Consider the following 10,000-nt stretch of genomic DNA (forward strand, 5'->3'; position numbering starts at 1 on the left):
ACTCAGTTGCTATGCTTTACATGCCATATTATTGTATTTATCGTTGTCTATTGATCATCGTAATATGGAGATTGTTGTGACAGTGTTGGTGTGAGGGGATTGAGATGACAGCAATGTCATGTGATTGTGATTGTGGTGGAGTCACTTGCGGGAGTGGCTTCACACCCTAGTTCCCAAGGGTGTTAAAGTGTCCTATAGAGGGTTTGTGGTAAAGCCTAAGTGTAGGTTTATAGCAGTTATGACTTTAAAGTCATGTTTAAGGAAGAAGTGTCCCTTAATCCTTTGTCATGTGAGAGATCATCGAGTAGAGCCGCCGACAACTTCTGAGATTTCCGTGGTGAAGGAATTTGAAGATGTATTTCCTGAGGAGATACCGAGTTTGCCTCCCAAGAGGGATGTCGATTTCAGCGTGGAGCTTAAGCCGGGAACGGGTCCTATATCTAAAGCACCTTATCGTATGGCACCTAAAGAGTTGGCTGAGTTGAAGAAGCAGTTACATGAGTTGTTAGACAAGGGTTATATCAGGCCTAGCGTGTCACCGTGGGGAGCTCCAGTTCTTTTTGTAAAGAAGAAAGATGGGAGTATGAGATTGTGCATTGACTACAGAGAGCTCAATCGGGTTACAGTGAAGAACAAGTATCCGTTGCCGAGGATTGATGATTTGTTCGATCAGCTAAGTGGAGCTGGTGTATTCTCTAAGATTGATCTGAGGTCGGGGTATCATCAGCTGAGGATAGCAGACGAGGATATTCCTAAAACAGCATTCCGATCTCGCTATGGTCACTATGAGTATGTAGTGATGCCTTTTGGGTTGACCAATGCGCCAGCAGCTTTTATGGATTTGATGAACCGGATCTTCACACCGTTTTTGGATAAGTTTGTGGTCGTTTTCATCGACGATATCCTAGTATATTCCAAGTCTAAAGAAGAGCACGAAGAGCACTTGAGGATAGTTTTGCAGACTTTGAGAGAAAATCAGCTCTATGCCAAGTTATCCAAGTGTGAGTTCTGGTTAGAGGAAGTGGCTTTTCTAGGCCATGTAATATCCAAGAAGGGGGTGTCTGTGGATCCTAGTAAGATTGAGGCCGTTACCAAGTGGGAATCGCCGAAGAATGTTGCTGAGATTCGGAGTTTCTTAGGTCTTGCGGCTACACACGGAGATTTGTGAAGGATTTCTCTACCATAGCACGGCCTATGACATCCTTGATGAGGAAAGAAGTCAGATTTGTTTGGGATGAGAGTTGTGAAACGGCGTTTTGGACCTTAAAAGAACGCTTGACCACGCCTCCTATCCTAGCCTTGCCTCGAGGGTTGTGAGAACTTTGAGGTCTATACCGACGCTTCAAAGAACGGTTTGGGTTGTGTCTTGATGCAGGGAGGGAGAGTGATAGCTTATGCTTCGAGGGCAAGCAATATGAGGAGAACTACCCTACTCATGATTTGGAGGAGTGCGGTTGTGTTCGCTCTTAAGATTTGGAGGCACTACCTTTACGGCGCAACTTTTAAGGTGTTCTCTGATCATAAGAGTCTAAAGTATATCTACACTCAGAAGGAGCTTAACATGCGACAGAGGCGGTGGATGGAGCTGATTGGAGATTATGATATGGAGATCATCTATCACGAGGGTAAAGCTAATGTTGTCGCAGATGCTTTGAGTAGGAAGAGCGTTCATTCGCTATGCATGCCTATGTCCTTCTTTGAAGTTGAGAGATGAGATGTCTAGATTGGGGATCTTTATGATTCGAGAGGGGAATACCATCGGGATTTTGACGATCGAGCCGAGTTGTATGAAAACATCAAAGGTAAGCAAGAGCTTGATCCTAAAATCCAGGAGTGGAAGTCAACGGTAGAGAGCGGAGCAACATCTAGGTTCTCTATACATCCAGATGGGAGTGTTCGTTTTGATGGGAGATGGTGTGTTCCGACGATGCGAGTTAAGGAGAATGATCTTGTCTCGAGGCTCATTGCACTCCTTATTCGGTTCACCCGGGTGGTGACAAGCTTTACAGAGACCTTAAGAAGACTTTTTGGTGGCCGAACATGAAGAGGGAGGTAAATGAGTTTGTGGCTAGATGTTTGACTTGCCGAGAGGGTCAAAGGTGAACAAAGGAGACCTCAAGGTAAGATCGGTCCCGAGTGCCCGAGTGGAAATGGGAGTCGATCTCTATGGACTTTATTGTGGGGTTACCTAGGTCACAACAAGGTAACAACATGATTTGGGTGATTGTTGATCGGCTAACCAAGTCAGCCCATTTTGTTCCAATGAAAGATACTTGGTCTAAGATGCGGTGGCTTTGGGTTACTGAAAGCATGTGGTTCGGTTACATGGTATTCGAAAGATATTGTTTCCGATCGGGATGCGAGGTTCATATCAAAGTTTTGGCAAGAACTGCAAGAGTTGATGGGCACAACGTCAAGATGAGTACACTTTTCATCATCCGCAACCGATGGTCGATTAACGGACCATCAAGACCTTAGAAGACATGCTAAGGGCATGTGTTATGGACTTTGGAGGCAGTTGGGAAGACAAACTTGATTTGATCGAGTTTTCATACAATAATAGTTATCATACAAGTATTGGGATGGCACCATTTGAAGCTTTGTATGGCCGGAAATGTCGAAGTCCAGTTTGTTGGGATGATAGTTCCGAGACAGTGGTTCTAGGGCCACAGTTGGTTCAGGATATGGTTGAGCAAATCCAGTTGATTCGCCAAAAGATGAGAGCAGCTCAAGATCGTCAAAAGAGCTACGCCGACTTACACCGCAGGGACATTGAGTTCGCGGTAGGTGACAAGGTGCTTTTGAAAGTGTCACCTATGCGAGGTGTTATGAGGTTTGGGAAAAAGGGTAAGCTAAGCCAAAAGTTTATAGGCCCTTATGAGATTCTGGACCGTATTGGCGAGGTAGCCTACAGGTTAGCTTTACCACCAGCTTTGGATAGAGTGCACAATGTTTTTCATGTGTCTCAACTCCGGAAATATGTGAGTGACCCGTCGCACATCCTCGAGATGGAGAACATCGAACTTGATGAATCCTTGTCATATGCCGAAATTCCAAAAGAGATTCTTGATCGCAAGGTTCGTAAGACCCGGACGGGTGAGACGGTCTTACTCAAAGTTCTGTGGTCTAATCATAATGTGGAGGAAGCCACATGGGAACCCGAGGAAGCTATGCGAGACCGCTTTCCTAACCTTTTTGATCAGGTATGTTTGGTTACGGGGACGTAACCGTTGTCTTTTTAGGGGGGTAGGAGATGGTCGCGATAGTGTTTTGTGTTTTCTTTGCTTTGTTTGACTCGTGTCGGGAGATGTGTTTGGGGTAACTTGTAGTAATGCTTGTGTAGTTCCTTGGAGTTGGCTCATGTGTTTGTTAGAGTCTTGTGTCGTGGTGTTGTGTTTGTGTGTAGTTGAGTGTGAACTTCGGGACGAAGTTCTTTTTAGGGGGAAAGATTGTAACACTACGGATTTCCTTTGGAGCCTACTCGACCGAGCAGAGAGCCTACTCGGCCGAGTAGTGCTCTTTGTGTGAGTTATTTCGGTTCTCTGAGGAACACTCGGCCGAGTATAGTGAATACTCGACCGAGTGTAGGCCACTCGGCCGAGTGTCGTCACACTCGACCGAGTGTCCGGTTTGGCGAAGTTATATTTCGACGGTTTGATTAAAGAGTGATTAGGGTATTTTATATTTTCCGCGTCAGTTTCTTATATCACTTTTCACACATTATCATTTCTACGTTACCCTAATCCTACCCAAATCATTCCCTAATTCCTTCCTTGAGCATCTCGTAGCATAGTTGTGTGGATATTTGCGGTGATTCTTGCGTAAAGGTTCTTGTTGCACTGTTGGTAAGTACATCTTTGTGATTATTGCATCGTTACGGGTTGCTATACATTTATATGGAAGGGGATGTTGGGAATTGTTCAAAGTGTAATTGTGTTGTATGATCTTTGTATAGGAGAAGACTTCGTAGAGGAGCCTTTTTGATTGTCCGTGTTTGCTTATTTTGTGATTGCTAAGGTAGGGTTTCCCTACTCAGTTGCTATGCTTTACATGCCATATTATTGTATTTATCGTTGTCTATTGATCATCGTAATATGGAGATTGTTGTGACAGTGTTGGTGTGAGGGGATTGAGATGACAGCAATGTCATGTGATTGTGATTGTGGTGGAGTCACTTATGGAGTGGCTTCACACCCCTAGTTCGCCCTCCGTGGAACCCGCCACGGGAGGGGATGTGCACATTAAGGGACAAGGATTATTGTCGCTCGTTGAGGAGCTGGACTAGGTGGGATCGGCTGCGGTCACCCATTGGCGGCGAGGATTACCTGTTGCGATGGGTAATCTGCAGGGCTACACACTTTAGTGTGTAGTCGGTTACTATGTGAGACAGGGTGATTGGGAGTGGACGATGATCGGACGAGTGTTGCATTTGTTTGTCTTGTTGTTGCATAACACCGACCCCGTTGTTGTTTGTGTAATCATGTGATCCATTCGGGGATGGTGAGCGGGCTTGACAGTTTTGCTAGTGAGAGCTTGGGGATTGTCTTGGGAGAATTGCCACCGCGAGTCATAGCATCACCTGTCCGAGTCTTAGCGAGTTTTCTTTTATTATTAAGACTTTGAAGTTGTATTCCTTTAGACAGTATTTGGTTTTGGATATTGTAAACTTTGCATTTTACATTACTTTAATAAATGTGCTCAGTTCAGACGCTTTTGATATGTACTAACCTCGGGCAACCGAGATGGTAACAGTCTTTCATACTTGGGTGGTCCTGGTAAGGTACCTTGGTATGAGGGGGTGTTACAACGGTGTATGCTGACATGTATGGATTGTTTTGGGTGATAATTGGTGTGTTTTATAGTTGAGACGATGTATACTGACATGTAGGGATTGTTTTGAGATGCTATTTGGGATGCTGTTTAGTTTGTGGTATATTTAAGACGGTGTATACTGATGTGTAAGAATCATTTTTGGATACTAGTTAGTCCGTTGTATAGTTGATATGGTTTATATTCACATATAGAGATTATTTTGTTGGATACTAGTTAGAGTATTGTATAGTTGAGACGGCGTATACTGACAGGTAGGGATTGTTTTGGATGCGGGTTTTGATAAAAGAATGGTATATTATTTTGTGGACTTGTCTTGCTATATTTGTACTTTGTTGCAGGTGATACGGTAAGCATTATGGGCCGTATATATACTTTAATTATGTTGGAACAGGTAGAAGATGCTAGATAGATTGGTCGGCCAATACATGGTGGTATTTTCATATTTAGGTGTGTTTAATCCCATTCTCGTATTGCGTGGTTGTTAACACATTTTGGATTGTTTGGTTAGTCCATGCTGGATATGTACGCTGCGTATATTGGGTATGTGTGTGCTAATCAATGTCATTTGGTACGATCGTTTCAATTCGGATACTAGCTCATGTGTCGTGGACTAGGCGACCGGATTGAAGTTCTCGGCCGTGGTTATGTGTTGTAGCCCGGTTACGAGTCTCGGGGTTACGGGAAGTTACCGTAGCCGTTGAATCGGATACGTGTTGTATTCCGAGAGTACAGTGTCGGGTTATCGAAAGGCCGGAACTGTACTTAAGCTAGGTCTGCTTATATCGGCTATGTGTTGTAGTCTGAGGATTGCAAGGGGTATGTGTTGTATCCCGTGAGCGTGATGCTATTTAGCCGTCCTACCGGGAGATCGTTGGTTATTCTTTATGGTTGATTGCATTAGTATTTTGGGACCCGTCCACTATGTCGTCTTTGGTCAGGCGGTGCTTCCTTTACTACGATGTCGTGTTTCGTCGTAGTAAAGTGGGACACGTTTTGGTTGTGTAAGTTCCGTTATCACATGATTTATTTAACTTATTTCCTTTTCTATGTTGTATGTTTGATAAACTGATAGATTTTGTATTGTACTTATGTTATTACATTGTAATATGGCTAGAGGACAGCTGAGTTACTCCCCACTGACTGTGGCATTCATTTTTATGAATGACCGATGACAGGTTGGTGGTATATGCTAGGGGTTACAGGACGAGTGGCTAGCGAGGGTTGCCGAGACAACGATATACCCTTTTGATCATCGTTCGTTATTGCATTTTTTGAAATTTGGAGGGATCTGAGATCCCTTGTATATTTCAGTTTGTATTATGTATTTATTTTGTAAATTTAGTAATTAGGTCTAGTTTTCAAATGTTTTCAGTGAACTCCGCGGCCATGCATTGAAGTTTTAATAACTTACGTATTTTCCGCTGCTAATTATATGTGTATGTTTTTGTATAACCGCGGGGGTTCACAGTTGGTATCAGAGCATAACGCTCCCGACGCACATTCGTGTAACCCCAATGAAATTGACCTAGAATAGGTGAGAGTGGGTAGAAATAAGGACCAAATTTGATAGTCTTTGTGTGTTTGCTACTTGTTAAGTGCTAATCTGTTTGTTGGTTTTGGTGAAAGGTTTATATACTACTTGGAATCGACTACCAGATTGTCTACGTGTGAAGAAATCGAGAGAAAGTGGTCATTGTACTGTATGACGATTTGTTAGACTAAAAGAAGAGGCGCTTCTATTTCCTCGTATTTTCTACCCGTTCTTGGTACTGCTTGCTTTATTCTTTTAATTTTGATATCTTTATCATTCCAATCCTTTTCTTTGCTATGGATCATACTCTAATTCCTTCTTGTCTAAAACATTTGAACTCTATGTTTAAGAATTCTTCTTTCGACTTCTATTTCGTGGTTTGTTCACATTTCTTCTACATCTTTTAAGTACCCTGCCTTACTTTACCTTTAGGTGGATTGATTACTTTGGCTTGGGGGTGAGCATGAAAAGCTTTGTGAGAAATACTTTGGGAATACTCGAACCTAGATCTTTTCATAGGTTGTGTACTCGGTAGTTGGAGTTGATCTTAGATGGATATAGTCTTGTTTATGATGAAACCATGTTACATTTAGAGGAATAATTTTCATTATATTTGGCTTGGGGATTTGCTAGAATGAAAGGTATTATTCTTTGTTACTTTTCTAAAACACTCTTTGTTCATGGTTGGGAATCATCTTTCTGACTTATCCTTCTTGTCTTATTCTTTCCTCTGCCCTAACTTATAGAAACTTGCCTTGGACTTTTGAAATATTTCAGTTGTTGGTGGGTAAGCTTAGCAAATTCAGGTGAATGGTGTTTTGAAGATCTTGGAACTTAGATGCGCGATAAAGGTTGAGTGTATTTACCGTAAGGAACCGATTTTGCAAGGATGAGCTTGTGTTTAGGACTAAACTTTGATACTTATTGTTGGTAGCCTTCCTGGTTTCAGGTTTGTGATTTGATAACCAGTGAACCATCTTAAGGAAAATTAAGTTCACTGAGATTATTAGTACGAATAATCTTTTAAATAATTTGTTTTGGTTTTAGATCCAGTGTATTGGTTAGTTAGGTAAGTAAGCATGTACCCTTTGGGAAAATATTAGTGAAATTATCCAGTGACATATTCCTTCATGATTAGTTCTCTTTCTTGTCCATATATCGTTTTCTTCTAGTGTCTTAAGACTAACCTAGTTTCAAGAACTTCCATTTAATAGTCATATGTAAACCTTTCATAATATTCCAAGTTATTCTTTCCATCATGCTCTGTTTCGTGCTTATGCTCATATATCGTGTCATCGATTGTTCCTGTCTTTGTGGGTTATCTTGGTTTAGACTTAATCTTTAAACTTTTAGGTTGATTTAGTCTTTTCTCATTCCGAACCTTTATCCGTTCCTAGTAATTTCTTGACCTGAGTTGTACTACCCTTGAGAATTCTTTTATTGCCGCCTGGTTCATAGATACCTTACCTTTTCTTAATGGAATGTTATTAGAGGACCCTTGAGATGTGTCACTCTTATTTGGATTGAGCATGTTTTTGTTTGACTTGACCTTGAGAGATAGAGTTGAATTGAGATTCAACTATAAACTTGCGTGATCGATTGTCTAGGTAAGGTAAAGTTGTGAAACCAATGATTGTGAACTACTTTGGGAACCGTGGCAAGAGTGAGAGTAGTTGATTTAGGATGAGAGTTGTTGGATGTTTGCCATATAATGCTTAGTGAGGAGAGAGTAGGACACTCTATTTGGAGAATGTTGATTGAGTTCAGGTATGGTGTGTAAGTTAGCTTAGACAACTTAGGCAATGATGTTTTGGGATATTAGTAACCTTAAGGATCCGCTTTTATGGTTTGGCTAGTGAGTAGAATTTGATTTCGAAATTTTTGAGGAAAATCCTTGAGAATAAGTGAAAAAGGGTTTATAAACTACAAACCATGCTAGGTTAGAAGTCGAGAAAGATTGTGTGGGTAATGATGTTTGAAATGTTGTACTCTAATGCTTAATAGTGAGTTGAGTGGAAGAGGCTATGTTAGAAGTCGAGCGGGTATGATTAGTGTTATGATATTATGGAATGGTAGTAGAAGTGTATATTTTGGACAATATCAAAACTTACGAGATTAGACCTTCGATTGAGTGTTGAGGTTTATCGAGGATATGATATTGTTTCGATTGCGAATTTAGTGAGATTCTATTGGAGGTATATGGAGAGAAACTGGAATAAAATATTTGGAGATTCCATATATGGAATGTGTTACAGTAGAGAAACTAAAAATTTCAATGGTGATTATTTGATGACTGATGTTTGAGTTGGAGTGCTCATAGTAATATTGATATTGGAATGAGATTTGGTAGATGGTAGCACGGTTTTGACCATTTGCATAAACTGTGGATCAGTGAGTAACAGAAAACATTTCTGAGTGAGAATCATTAAATTTGTGAATACCATTTCTTTTCTAGATTATGGATTTTGGATATCCAATCTCATCTTAGCAATTCATTCTCGTGTGTGACCCTTACAAGCGGTTCCACCATTTGTTTATCCCTATTACTTTTCTTGGTTGTACCTTTCCTTTATCCTAAAAGTATCGAGTTATATGTAAGTTCATAACCTTTTTCTTTCTTTCATTCAGGGTTATTCTAATACTTTTGTGAAACTTTGATAGTAGTTAATCTCTTTTAAGGATTGAAGGCCTCATTTTCTTCAATTCTTCTTAACTCGCTTTGTGCTGGAGATTCAACCTCTGTAGTTCCTTTGCAATCTGTTACATGTCTTGTGTACCACTTTTCTCAATAATCTAATCTATCCAGTTGTTCATTGTTTCTCGACTTTCCTCTCTCTAGAGATTCAATTTTTACTGTTTTTCATTAGTCATAAAATTTCAAGAGCTCGTCTCCCTAAAAAAAAAAAAACCTTTATTCCAGTTGTCTTTGCAATGGACTATTGGTGTTCTTGTCCACGGCGAGAACTCTTACGCTCAAGTGTGGAGGACACGAATTTTTTTATAAGTCCTTAAAACATGTTTGAAATATTTCTGCCAAAACTGATTCTGTATTTTTGACCTAAACTTTTGATTTTTCTGTTTCTGTTTCAAGTTTCGAGGGCAAAACTTTTTGAAGGTGGGATGATTGTAACACCCCGTATTTTATTAAGTTGGGTAAAATTCTTCTAATTTCTATTTTGAAGTTAAATTACGTCATTTAACGATTTATATATATATACATACTCTCAGGTAATTAATTAATTCATTATAATTCGAGTTATTAATTTTAATAATCGTTAATAATCGTTAATAATTTCCGATCCTTTTACGAGTCCTTTATGAAAGTCGGCCCTTAGTGGATTCAAAACAGATTTGGGAGTAGGGAGTGGCCTACTGTGGCCTGGCCGTGGCCTGGCTAAGTCGCGAGTTTGGGCCGTATCTATAATTGTTTTGACGCTAGTTTGGTTTATTTAAAATATAATTAAATTAATTTCCGTCTCATATTTTATATAACGATAATTCGTTAATATCGTTCTTTCACATAATTTTTTAGGTGACTCATATGTGGTTGAAGATGAAGAGTAATTTTGGGTTTTAGAAGCTTTCTCAAGTTATTACTTATCTCTTTGCTAGCGTAAGGTAACTATTCCGAGTTAC

The sequence above is a fragment of the Silene latifolia genome, chromosome Y (assembly GCF_048544455.1).
Source record: "Silene latifolia isolate original U9 population chromosome Y, ASM4854445v1, whole genome shotgun sequence".
In the NCBI taxonomy this organism is placed as follows: domain Eukaryota; kingdom Viridiplantae; phylum Streptophyta; class Magnoliopsida; order Caryophyllales; family Caryophyllaceae; genus Silene; species Silene latifolia.